At 33.6% G+C, this 14,091-nt stretch overlaps 2 long non-coding RNA genes across 4 annotated transcripts; both read right to left on the bottom strand.

Annotated features, from left to right (window-relative positions):
- Nucleotides 1-741: 741 nt before the first annotated feature.
- Nucleotides 742-2,988, bottom strand: LOC141702988 (uncharacterized). 3 transcript variants are annotated; one of them, XR_012567326.1, is made up of 6 exons: nt 2,926-2,987; nt 2,416-2,463; nt 2,205-2,337; nt 2,033-2,092; nt 1,465-1,581; nt 742-997 (listed from the first exon to the last, which is right to left on the bottom strand). It is a non-coding gene; the product is annotated as an uncharacterized LOC141702988 (long non-coding RNA). The 3 variants fall into 3 exon arrangements; XR_012567324.1 differs by having other exon boundaries at nt 743-997; nt 2,205-2,463; nt 2,926-2,988; XR_012567325.1 differs by lacking the exon at nt 2,033-2,092 and having other exon boundaries at nt 2,205-2,463; nt 2,926-2,988.
- A 141-nt stretch (nt 2,989-3,129) lies between these two features.
- LOC141702989 (uncharacterized) lies at nt 3,130-4,769 on the bottom strand. Its single transcript, XR_012567327.1, has 3 exons — nt 4,485-4,769; nt 4,270-4,348; nt 3,130-3,839 (listed from the first exon to the last, which is right to left on the bottom strand). It is a non-coding gene; the product is annotated as an uncharacterized LOC141702989 (long non-coding RNA).
- Between the last annotated feature and the right edge of the window lie 9,322 nt (nt 4,770-14,091).

The following is a 14,091-nucleotide window of genomic DNA, read 5'->3' as shown; positions in this document are numbered from 1 at the left end:
TTGATGTCTTTGCAACAATTTCAGTTATATTACATATTTTTAGGTGAATATGAGTATAGTGTTGAGGTATTATCCAATTAAAACATGAAACCTACAAGCTCTAAAAGCAAATTATTAAAATCTTCGAACAAACGATGTGAAATGCTAGATCAGACATCGGGTAGATTAGTTGTCCGATGTGAAATGTTTGATCAGACATCGGTTAAATTAGCCCCCCGATGTGAAATGATGGATAAGACCATGGGTGTTCTTCAAGAAACCAATGTTAAATCTTTTGTTTACATCAGCCAATTTATCTAACCGATGTTATTTGACTGAAAATACATTGAGTTTCTTTTCAGAACTGATGTCAAATAACTATTTCACATCGGTTTTTTAGTTCTTTTTCGTTTAATATTATTTTACATGATGTCTTTTGTACATTTTTTATATGGGTTTACATTTAACCATTGTGATGTTAATGTGGTGTAAATTATATGCCATCCTGTCCTGTTTTACAGCCACATGAACCAATTGCATTTACACAACCAAAAAAATACCAAACAATGCAACATCCAACCAAAAACATCCAACAGAAACATAAAGCTACATTGATACCAAATTTCTTAACATGCAATGTTCCAAAACCAATTCGGACATACATTCCAGTCTAAAATAAACATCCCAACCAATAAAAATAAAATAACTTAGTTATCCCACTCTTTTAACTAAGGACTTGTGAAGAGTTTATACATGACCAAAAAAAATTAAAGTAAAACACATACTTGAATACACAAGTTCAGGAATGGGCTAATCTCTTTCTTCAAGTTAATCACATATTAGTCCATTTATTTTTTCAATACAAGCCGTTAAGTGCTGTTTACACAACAAAGCCGTATACTTGGCCACCATAGATATACTTGTGGTGAACCTCATCATCAAGCTGTTTAGAATCCTTTGAGTAGCCAACAAATCATTTTTCACTGTGAGGAATGTCAAGGCCACCATCCAAAGCACCCTACAATTAACAACTGAATAAGTTCTAGTATATATGCACAAACACAAGCAACCACATGCTAACCAATACCATGTTACTGTACACCAGACATACACTTTCTAATTGAGACCTAAGTCACACTAAGTATTACATGCTGGCATTTAGTACATAGAAGCATACAGTGACTAGGACTCCTTCATCCAAGACATATTTTCCGACAAAAATATGGGGTAAAATAAAAAAAGTATACTCATAACTGAAACCATTTAAATCAATTTAATACACAACACAACTTGTGGGAGCAACAAGAAAGATTATTGTATTTCAGTAGTATTTGCGAAAATTATAAATAATACCAATATTATAGTACATATCAAAAAAGGTACATAGATACAGAGATTCAGTATTAAGTAATGTAACATTACTGTGAAAAAAAAGATGGATCATGTACAATTATAGTTAATATTTCATTATATACCAATTCATACCTTAAGAGCACCAAAGACACGATTGCCTATAGTAGTCCTTAAAAGGTCGACATCAAGTAGAGCCCTGAAGGGTCTTCAGCTTTCAGCAGGTTCAACTGAATAATCCTCTCCAGTTGCCTGAAAGATAGATGTAAAAGAATGAAGATATTGTAATCTACAGATTAAAAGTAGTGAATATTCTTCATATACAATTAATGAAGATATAATTAACAGAAAGTTGTATTTATATATCCTTTATTGGCCTGGCCCTGGTGGGCATCATTCTAGATCAAATTTGATAACATTCTCATAATATTCTCTAACATAGACTATTGAACTCTGTTTCCCTACCTCATTTTCTTCATGGTCCCTACTAATGGAAAAGGCATGACACTTGACTCTGGTATTGTAACATCATTAGTGAAAAAAAGCGACTTCAAGAATATATAAAATTCATTAGAGGTGATATATGCTACTTCTTGCAGAAATTTATCCAGATGAAGATTGTTGGAAGGAAAAGGAGAATGTGAGTAGCTACTACCCATAAAAAAGAAGAACATACTGTACATGCCTTTAAGTATAACCTGACCTGGTGGGCGGCATTTAATTATTAGATTCCTTCATATAATTCTTGCAAAGTTTGAGTGGACTGTTACAAAAATTTACTTTTTTTAGCACAAGACTATATATGTTTTGATAAGATAATAAAATTATAGAATAAACAAATTATTTGAGTAGCAATTTAGTTCAGAAGCTTTTACCATCTGCAACATGGATCTGCCTTAAATGCTACTAGCTTCATTCATTATGCGGGAGCCACATACGTGAAATATGTAAAGACACCAAATCCTACGTGAAATATGTAAAGACACCAAATCCTCCCGGCAACCCCACCTGCTGTATGCCTAGCATTATTAGGATGTAAATGACGACTGTCTATGAATGTTTACCTCGCCTTCTCTTAAACTTAACCTGAAACCTCTTGAAGTAAGCCCTCGATTTGTTAGATTTGACAAACACCTGCATGAAAAATATTAAGAAAGACATACTTTAAATCCAGCTAAGAAACACTACAAAATACAAAACTCTAAATCATAACTTATACTGTTATATAGTATCAGAACTTTGCCAACAAGAACTTTTAAAAATTTTAACCCTCCTTCAATCTATCTATTTTTCAACAGCAAAAGTGCAATCAATCTTTTTTTATTTCATGGAGAAAATATCATAAACTATGGTAATGAAGGAACTGGTGCAATAGGCTAATCAAAATGGATTTAAAGTACATGAGGGAATATTTAATTATCTATTTATAGTAAATACTACTGCACAGTTATGAAACCAGTCAAATTAAAGATTAGATACCAAGTATTTTAAGCCAAGTTCTAAAACAATTTTCTTTTAGAAGTAATATCAAGGGAAAACACCGTGCTAATAAAGAGTCTTAAATTAATTTGATGTTAATGGCTCTTATGGAAACACCAGATTACGAAATCCAACTGGATCTGGTTCCACGGAATCCAAAAGATAATACTATTCCCGGGTTTGCTGCAGATAGACCAGTAGTTTGCTGCATAAATTGACAACAGTAAGATTATATAGCAAAAGAGCACATAAATCTGATCATGACTTGGCTATTGAGAGATAAAGCAAAGTGGAGAAGATAACACTTCTGTTTACCTTTCTGTCTCTAGAGTGTCTTAGGTTATCCTCTTTCCCGGAAACAAGACCAGATAAACTAGTAGCACTAGAAGAAGGATTCCTAGCAATCTCCACAAGCTGTTATAATGACTCAGGAGATCCAGGCGTTGCTGCAAGCTGCAATAATGGTGATCATAATTTACAAATTCGTGTAGTCTCATAGTCTTCCAGCTCCCCTAAATCTTGAGAGTATAAACGGTTCCACAACACTGTCATATCCTCTAGTGGCAATAAAAGGGAGTTTCTGATGGTCATCACTCTCACTAAGGCCTCTCATCCAAGTCGAGACCTCCTTCTTCAACCTCTCTATACCATAGACAGCTATAATAATACGACAAGAATCATGAGCCAGCTTCAAAATCAAAAAAAATATTAGTAGACTAGTAGAATAAAGAATCTACGATGGTGCGGTAGAAGGCCTCCATGACAAAAAAAACCAATCATTAACTTTAAGAATAACATGGTGCTTTGCCAATTCAGATGTTAAAGGACCTCCTGGCCTAAAGAAAACAGATCTTACTATCACCCCCTTTTGTCGTTGTCCTAATGTTTGAGTAACTCAATGAGAATAGCTAGAGCAATAAGAAAACACCAAGTAGCTCATGTCGCTCATCTCGCTCAACATAGGTGTTGTTGGGATCAAAGCATCCCAGCAAAAACTCCCAAACTGTCGCCTTAATAGAGGGATGTTTGCCCTACAACGAATAACAAAATTATTATTTCCAAAGATATAGAGACAAAAAGCTGAAAATGCCTACCAAAGCGTAGCAAACACAGAGACTAAATAAAAATCTCTAAAAACATAAACACCAACTTAAGTACTCAACAAGCATATAGCGCATCAAATAGTATATGGGCCACTGATGACAAAACTTGAGATTTTTACTAGATGAAATGAATTGTTCTTAAAATTTAAAGATCAAGGTAGCACATCTACAATATACATCACATGAGTCAAATCCAATCTCTTTACAAGACCCTTCAATTAACATATATGAATAATCAGCACTTGGAATGAATAATTTCAACATAATTTACCATTAAGAGAAATAATACAGAATTGAGCATATGGTTACGACATGTATGATTAAGACTTTAAGTACGTTATGTACCGGGACAACTCACCAAGCTTACAATCAGAAGCTACAATGAAATCAGGCATGTACACATCTTTGGCAAGCTTAATGAAATTTGGAGGAAGCACCTGGTTTTCAGATGAGCCACACAACCATATCAGTTTACCAAATTTATAATCTTTTTCGAGCATAAAAATTAAAAAAGAAAGGATCTTGCATGATATTTGTTTATTTCACTAAATGACTGAAAATCTAGATTCATACCCGATCTTGGTAGACATCAAACAGAGTGGGTGAACTTACGATCAGGCATCTTCTCTATATCAAACAAGAATATCACACAGTTTTGATTCAACATTAAGCGCAAACAATCGTAAGGGCCAATCACTACAACCCAAAAGGACAAACTTCTCCATATTCAGAAAAAGCTTAACGACTTCGAATACTAAAAAAATAGCTCCATATAATAACAAGTATCAAACAAGCATGATAAAAGAAACAAAGATGGATTAACAGCTCAAGAAAGAGGGAAATTTTTCTTGATGAACCCAAATCTCCAAAACCAAATCTTCACAAAGATCCTTAATCTCCAAAAGTAGCAGATCTGTGAACAAAAATAGACTAAAGAGAAAGAAAAAATGAAAATTGGAGACTAGTTCAAATTTAACGAACCAAATTTGAAATTAAAACTTAATCGAACGATACCCAAAGTTTCGAAGATCCTCAAATCTACGATTTTTGTCTAATCTTAACAACTCAAAGCGTAAGTTGGTGCTTAATTAGGTATAATCTGAATGTAAAATATGTACTAGTGTAAATTAGGGTTTATGAGATCGAGTTCGAGAGATAGAGGAAAGAGAGAGAAGACAGAGTCGCCTTGGGGTGTGGGGGAAGAGAGAGATAAGGGAAGTGAAGTCGCAGTTGAGGTTTGGGGGAGAGAGGGAGGGAGATAAAGAGGGGATAGAGAGAGAGAGAGAGATAGAGAGATAATCGATGTATGAGTAAAGGGGGAAGGGGGAAATAAATTTTAACTTTTTTGTTAAGGGGGGAATTTGGGCACTCAGCGGGGGAACTGAAACATTTATTTAGTCATTTTTTTAGAAATGGCTATAGACAGCGGTTAGCATAAATAACCGATGTTAAAGTGAAAAGCATTTATTTGTTATTATTTTAAAACTGAACATAGACAACAGCTACTATATAAAACCGACGTCAAATTTATATTCAATATTGCTTTTTTTTAAACTGATGTTAAACAAGTTTTAACATCGGGTGCATTACATGTCGATGTCCAAGGACCGATGTCGTATCTACTATTTCTAGTAGTGTATTCAGAAATTAGGGTTTCTCGTAGATGGGGTTTGATTAATTGAAGGTGTTCTTCAATTTGGGGTTTAATTGAGACCCTATATACCTGCAATCAACTAAAATGTTGTGTGTGTGAGAGAGAGGGAGAGAAGCAGAGAGAGAGAAGGGAGAGCTCAGAGAGAGAGAGAGAGAGAACAGAGAGAGTGAGAGTGAGATAGAGAGAGACAGGAAAAAGAATTAGGGGAAAATGGGTTTTTTTGTTAAGGGAGGAATATTTGGGGAATAAAGGGGGGGAAAGTTTCCGCGTGTTTTTTTTAATTTTTTTAAGTTAACCATCGACAACGGTTGTAAAATACAACCGATGTCTATAAAACAAAGACATCGGTTATATAAAAACCGATGTCTAACTAACGTTTCTCATTTTTAAAAAATAACTATACACAATGGTTATATTCTCGACTGATGTCTAATATAAGCAGTATCATCGGTTTTAAAATAACCGATGTCTAAAAGAACTTTAACATCGGTCGTCTGAGCAACCGATGTCTATTGACAGAATTCTAGTAGTGCAGTATAAATTTTTTCAACCTCTTATAAATTAATGTTAAATCAAATTCATTTATAAATCAAATGCGGCAGGGACGATTAATATAATTAGAGTCGAGGCTCGGCGGCGGTCCATGTACTTATTGTTCTAGAATGGTCCTCACCAGGCAGATTCAGGTCACCCACTACTGCACACTTAAATTGCTTAATCTAAGAATCTCATCAATATTTTAGCTACATTCATCAAATTTGATTTTTCCATATTTTGTCATACATACATTATGAACTAGACTAACCATATAGATCCATTTATAATTTATTCTTTTACGTTCATGCTATATATATGTGTGCAATGTAAAAGTTAACAAAAAATATAGAAATCTTACATAATGAATGGATGAAAAGAAGGAATCGAAAGGTTTTGGAGCACTTTCTTCATTTTTTATGGAACTTGCTGGAAATAGCCAGAAAAATATAATTGTTCAAATGCTGCCAAATAAGATCAAGTGGAACTATATAAAAAAATTAGTAATATAAATTTAATAATATATCTTCCTCATGTAGTGTATATAAATATAACCACTTTTTTAGATTAAATATTAATATAAGATTGTGTATTTCATTTAGCTAGAGGAAAGTATTCAAAACAACACATGATTAATATAAATTTCAGTGAAAGTGCTTCAGAATGGCCTATATCTCAATATTACCAACTCATTCAATGGTTTGTTGATGAGTAAAGAAACATATGAATTACAAAAAAAAACATGTTTATCGTATGTTGTTAGTTGAAATTATGAAGTCTTCGTTCAATTTGACACATAAGCTAGAAAGCATTTTCCCACCCCACCGCATAGTTGTTTTAGGTGCTCAAAAGTGATGATTTGTGCCACTAAGCCCATCTTCATCCCATCAAATATATCTCTTAAGAGATCAAAGACTACAACATGATAATAAGCTAAGGTGGTATTAGATGCGGCAAGGACGGTGTTGGGTGGTGGTCCTTGTACTTATTCCTCTAAACAAGTCCACACGAGGCAGAGTCACGTCGCCTTCCATTACACACTCAAATTTCTTAGTATAAGATCGAATAATCTCATCATTATTCTAGCACGATTCATCAAATTTGATTTTTTTATAATTTTTCATATATACATTAAAAATAAACTAACTATGTAGATCCACTTGCAATTTATGGATTTACTATATATACATGCATAGTAAAAGTTAACAAAGAACATAAAAATCTTACACAGTGGATGCATGGAGAGAAGGAATAGAAGGGATTTGCAGTATTTTCTTCATTGTTTGTGAAACTTACACCAAATATCGAGAATACTATAATATAATTCCTACCAATGCTTACCAAATAAGGTCAGGTAAAATCATATAATAAATTTAGTAATGTAAATCAACAAATATGAAAATGAATTACTAGTGGTGTGCTTCGTCGGAGCTGAGGCGAGGATTTTATATCTATAAATTATCCTTTAAATATATGATTTACATTATCAAGTGTTCAAAAATTTATAAAGATTAAAAAAATTAAATATTGTAATATAAAATATATTCTTATGTGCACATGTTATTGTGAAAACCATGCTTCAACACCTTGGATGTCATGTAAGAGAAGTCATCTTCATATTCCCGTCAACCTACATACATATATACAAGAAAAATGACATACTTTTTGTGGTTTTTTAAATTTTAAGGTTAGTTGAGGCCATAACACTGGTAGAAAGGAAAATGAAGAAGAAAATAAATAAAAACTATTACCTTGACCTTGTTTAATAACATCAATTCATGGTAACACCCAAATATTATCCATCTTCCACCGATAAATTTTAAGAAATGTTGAACCTGAGCATAACAAAATATTGTTCTACTCGCCATGTCAAGTTTATCTTATTTATAAGGTGGCGCTTACATTAGGGTTTTTCATACATTCTTATAGAGTATGAAGTATCAAAATTACCTCTATTTTTCATGTCCCATTATCATGGGTTGAAAACTATGGGCCAATATAGTTTTAATTTTTTTTAAACAATTAGTATGGGTTTCATCTTACAAAGTTTTAAAAAAATATTCTACTTATAAAAAATAGGAGTTTACAAAGCTTAATACACATTGAGTAAATAAATTTATTACGCTAATTTATATTATCATGTAAATAAATATGAATCTAACGAATGGAGAAGTACAAGGCAAAAATAAAGGCAATTCTTTGGCAAGAAAACCAGGATCCAAAGCTTCGTAGTCCGACATTTCATCAATAAGGCAACAGAAGCGTTAAACCCCCGCCACACATAAAACCTCTTGCCTTACTAAGAAGGTCCATTCAAAATCACGACAGTACGTTTCCCGGGCTCATATAAATTAGATAGAATGGAGGGATAGAGGATCACAACACTTCGCAAAAAAAAACTAAGAATCTATTACCAGTAGTATATTACAAGCTAGCTTATGTAATTTCCTAAAAGGTCGCCCACTCCCACTAGTGACGAAGATAGGGGACCTTAAATTATTGGAAACATAATTCTCCCAATTCCTTTTTCAGTAGAAAAATAAACAAATATCGCTCACATTGGGTGTCGCTCGCTCCATAAGCAATATAAAGCAAATATTTCTATCACATTATAGGAAAGGGATGTCACTGGCCCCATGAGCAAATTAAATCAAATATTTCTATCATATTAAAGTAAAAAACTAAGAGGTGTTGCTCCCCCCACAAGAAAAATAAAGAAAATATTTATATCACAAAAAAAAACAAAAGGGTGTAGCTCGCCCAAAAAGAAAAATTAAGCAAATATTTCTATCACATTAAAGAAAAGGGGTGTCGCTCGCTCCATAAGAAAAATAAAGCATATATTTCTATCACATTGAAGTAAAGGGGTGTCCCTCACTCCATTAGCAAAACAAAACAATATATCATATTAAAGCAAATGGGTGTCACTGTCCTTAGGAGGATACTGTAATACTTCTATCGGATTTAAACAAATAGACGTAGCTCATCAAAAATTCAGCAACATGCCATCAAAATAAAACAAAAAAAAAGAGAAGAGGAGGATAATCTACTTTTAAAAGAAAAAGATTAATATTTAATATGCAGCCTCGATTACAAGTTGAATAAAATGACTACGGTTTATGCATTCACAGCCGTACACTTGGTGACTGGTTATATATAAACACAAAATAATTACATTGAAAATTTAAACCTAGGACATTACTACGCCTTAAACTCCTCCTCCGACTCCTGAGCAACATCTGAAAGGAATATGTCCTAAGTCCAATCATGTATGAGGATTTAGGAATAACTTTTATGTAATCTGTTTTGATTTCATTGATATTAATAAAAGACTTGTTTTATTTTTATTACGGGCTTTATCTATTTAACTGTTTAAATAAGACATACCATAGTTTAGAGTAAAGCTTTTTATGGATTATGATGAGATCATAATAGTGAGACCTAAAAAGATGATAACTCTAAACTTAAATAGTTCCTGGTCATAGGATTACTAACTGGTAATTAATAATCCGCAAAGATCGGTACATACTATGCTTGCTTCATTATGAAGGATGTCTGTTCTCATAGACATTTGTGTGGTGACAGTATAGCTAGTATGTAGGTGCTTATTATAGAATAAGTTCACTGAACATGACTCGCACAACTGAACAACTGATGGAGTTCACTCACGTGTCAGCAGTTATTCATATAGTGATAGTTGTAGAAGTATCCTTAGACTTGAGGTCATCATAGTCATCTTGTGTACACTGAACTATGCTTTGGTTTAGTTCTTAGTCTCCAGGGACAATTATTAGGGCTCTTCTGGGTATAGGAATTTGTACACGAAGATAGTGTATGATCAATAAAGGATCTACCCCTTCCAGTCAAGGAAGTGAATGTTCAAGGCTGATCCACACTTATGCTAGTTCAGGAATCTCTGGCCAGAGTGAATGAAATTAGAAAGGAATTTCTAATTTGCATAGAACTACGCATAGTAAATGGTAAGCAAGTGATTAAATTAGATAGGCTTGACACGAGATCCATGCCTTGTATTTAATCGGGACATTGTAGGGTAGAAGGAGTTTATTGTACGGTAAACTATTCACTGAATAGGTTCTTGGTATTCTAAGCAGTGAATTCATATTATCCGGATAGTCGCGATATGCTGAGAAATATCCCTCACGATGTAGAATAAATGTGATTAATTAATTAATAATATTTAATAAATTAGAGAATTTATATAAATAATGATAAAATAGTTTTATTATTATTTAATTCTACTACCGACTTAATATTCAACCTACAGGGTCACACCATAAAAAGAGAATGATTTAATGGTGGAGGAATTAATTAATAATGGCTGATAATTATTTATTTATGAAATAAATAATTAATTGACAAATTTAATAATTGATTAAATGAGATTTAATTGATTATAAATTAATTAATAAAAGTTCTTAATATTATTAATTAAGGATTTAATTTTTGTAAATTAAATTAAGAGAGAGAATTATTTCTAAAGTGTTTAGAAAAAGGATTAATAATTAAAAGGTGTTTTAATTATTAATGAGAATAATAAATGGGATAATAATAATAATATTTATGGGAAAATTTCAGCTGAAAATTTTGCCTATAAATACACTATTATAGACCCTATTTTTATACCGAACCCCAAAAAAAACCCAAAAAGTTTGGAAAACCCAATTCTCTCCACCTGCTTCCTCCTCCTTAACATCGTTTTCTTGGTGGATACCGGTGGAGTGCTTCACACTTGAGGAGCAACTGCTAAGGATCTCTGATCGTTGTCTCTGAATTATTTTAAAGGTTAGATCCGATCCCTCGAATTTTTATTCATGATCTGTATGCTTTTATTTGGATTTTATATTTGTAAAAGTGTTTTGCCATGCCCCCGCTGCATTAAAAATCCAACAATGGTATCAGAGCATAGGTTGTATGCATATAGATCTGTGGTAAAAATTTCAGAATTTTATGTGCTTGTATGAATTAATTATGATTTTTACAAGTTATATCATGGATTAATTTTGTCTGATGAGAAATCATTTCTCAGAATAATTTTGAATGTTGATCTGGGTTCTACAAGTGTTGTAGATCGTCTAGGTATTTTTTTCATAATTTTAGGATGTATAGATTTTTTATTATGAATTTTTGAAGTTCTTGTAATTAAAATTCGTAATTAAATAAGTATAAATATATGTATATATATATATGTTTGTAATGTCTGCTGTGTGTTTTCTGTGCTGCACGGGGAAAGGACAGAGGGAACATGTACGGCAAAAGAGAATGTCAGGCGGCTCATTTTCCGAGGAAAAGCGGCGGCTGCTGCAAAATAAAAAAAAAAATTTGGGGGTGTCACGCATTCCGGGAATGCGTTACACACCTGTGGCGCATTCACGGAATGCGTTACACCTTTTAATGGCTTAAAAGGGTTGTAACGCATCACCGGAATGCGTTACAGGGCTTGTAACCTGTTTCTGTAATGCGTTATAGCCCGACTGTCCATATTAAAATTGATTTTCTGGGAGTTTCGTAACTCCGTTTTGGGCGTGCAATATACCGTTGGATTTATTTTTCCGAGACGGATCTAATGGAGTGATCAATTTTAGTTTATATAAAAGTTTTGAACTGTTTATATTTCCATGAAGTTTTTTAAAGCTGTTTTTGACTGTGTTAGTTGCTTTTAAATGCTTCATGTGATACATATAGATGTATAATGCTTAATCTAATGTGCTAGATGATATAACATGCCTACCTTGATGTTTATTCATGTTGATATATGTGATATATGCTTAGTTTATCATGCGATGATAGATTTAGGTGAACATAAATGAATATAAGGCGTTTGTTAGACAACCTAGTATAGTGAAATTGTTTCATAACCTTAAGAATAATATTATGAATAAAATCATGAGATTCTTGTGTTTATAAAACACGTAATTGAATATGAATTTTCGATATGAGAGAAAGGATGATTCTGTCAATAACAGATTTCTATCTGTAAGAAAGGGTTATTAAGTGACGCCTCTTGACAATGCTCCACCCGATCTGGGAATCATCTGATTATTGATTATTGATTTGAAATATTTAATTTAAAAGGAAGAATTTCTTTATAATATGATTATGATTGTAATGTAATATAATCCCTCTAAAATTAAAAAATATCAAGTAGTAATTGGCCAATGACACAACGGGCTTGTATCGGTCATAGCCTTCCAACATGATAGAAAAGTAGTTCTTATTTTTAAATCATTGTCGTTTCGTGCCACAGCCGAGGGCATTGATTTCGAAGTAAGAAATACTTGTCTATTACATAGAGATATGTACATTGAATAAGAATCTAAAGGCCGTTACGTGCCACAGCCGTGGGCCTTTGGGGACTAATTCAATTAGTACGAAATGTTGGGTTAGACTTGACTTAGAATATTGAGTTTGTCGTGCCACAACCGTGACTCAATTATTCAAGAGGCTAAAGTTTGATTAGGGAATAACATGAGATGTAATTGTAAAGAGTTGTCTGCCTATTGAACATTACATGGCGGTTCGTGCTACAGCCGGGGTCGTGTAATGGAATGTAGGATCCCTATTCCCACTAGCATTATGAATGCTTAATTTTTCACGTAGGGGGTTGAATAAATTAGATAATTAGTGGGAGCCACTTATGAATAAAGACCCGATTCATATAGTGTTTTAAAATGAAATCGAATATTTGCTAAGTGTTGTTATGTGTTTATCATTTACAGATTTACTTTGTACGTTATGTCTTCTGCACTATCACTCAGGAGCATACTAGATGCTCACAAATTGAATGGTCCTAATTATGCTGACTGGCTTCAAAACTTGAGAATTGTTCTCAGGATTGAGAAGCTGGAATACCTGATTGACTCACCTAAGCCTACTGAACCTGCTAGTGATGCACATAATGATGAACATGTTGTGTATCGTAAGTGGATAGATAATGCAAATGTTGCTCAATGCATCATGCTAGCTTCCATGAACATTGAGCTACAGAAGCAATATGAGCATATGGATGCTCACACTATCCTCATGCATCTACAAGAGTTATATGATGTGGCGGGGAGGACAGCTCGATACAAGATATCGAAGGAGCTGTTCGGTTGTAGGATGTCTGAGGGATCATCTGTGAATGACCATGTACTTAAGATGATCAATTTGATTGAACGTCTTGAACAACTTGGTTTTGCCATGGATGGGGAGCTGAGCCAAGACTTGGTCTTGCAATCGCTTCCGAGTTGGTTCTCGCAGTTTGTTGTGAACATTCACATGAATAAGTTGGATGTCAGCCTGCCTGAACTCCACAACATGTTGAAGACTGCGGAATCGAATTTTCCCCCTAAGAAGAGTTCTGTTCTTCTAATTGGTGAAGGTTTCAATCCTAAGAAAAGGAAGAGGAACCCTTCCCAGAAGAAGAAAGTAGGTGAAGAAAATGCTGATTCCACCAAAAGCTGAAGACCCCAAGAGCAAAGTTATTTGCTTTCACTGTAACAAGGTGGGGCACTGGAAGAGGAACTGCAAGGTTTACCTTGCAGAATTGAAGAAGAAGAAGAGTAGTGAGACTACCGCTTCTGATTCAGGTATGTTTATGATAGAAGTGAATATGTCATTAAATCAAATTTCTACTTGGGTATTAGATACCGCCTGTGGTTCTCAAATCTGCAATTTGTTGCAGGGACCAAGGAGAAGTAGGACTCTTGAGGAAGAGGAGGTGATTCTACTGATGGGAAATGGAGCAAGAGTTGCTGCTGAAGATGTAGAATCATTTCATTTACATATGCCTACGGGCAAGACTATTGTTTTAAAAAATTGTTATTTTGTTCCCTCGATTGTGAGGAATATTATTCCCATGTTAGACTTGGCTGGATTTTCATTTATTATTGAGAATAATGAATGTTCTATTCTTAGAGATAATATTCTTTATGGACGTGGTACTTTAAATAATGATCTGTATAAATGTGACATAATTACTTCAGATTGAAC

The sequence above is a fragment of the Apium graveolens genome, unplaced genomic scaffold (genome assembly GCF_009905375.1).
Source record: "Apium graveolens cultivar Ventura unplaced genomic scaffold, ASM990537v1 ctg6049, whole genome shotgun sequence".
In the NCBI taxonomy this organism is placed as follows: Eukaryota; Viridiplantae; Streptophyta; class Magnoliopsida; order Apiales; family Apiaceae; genus Apium; species Apium graveolens.
This window is presented reverse-complemented; position numbering and strand designations above follow the sequence as displayed.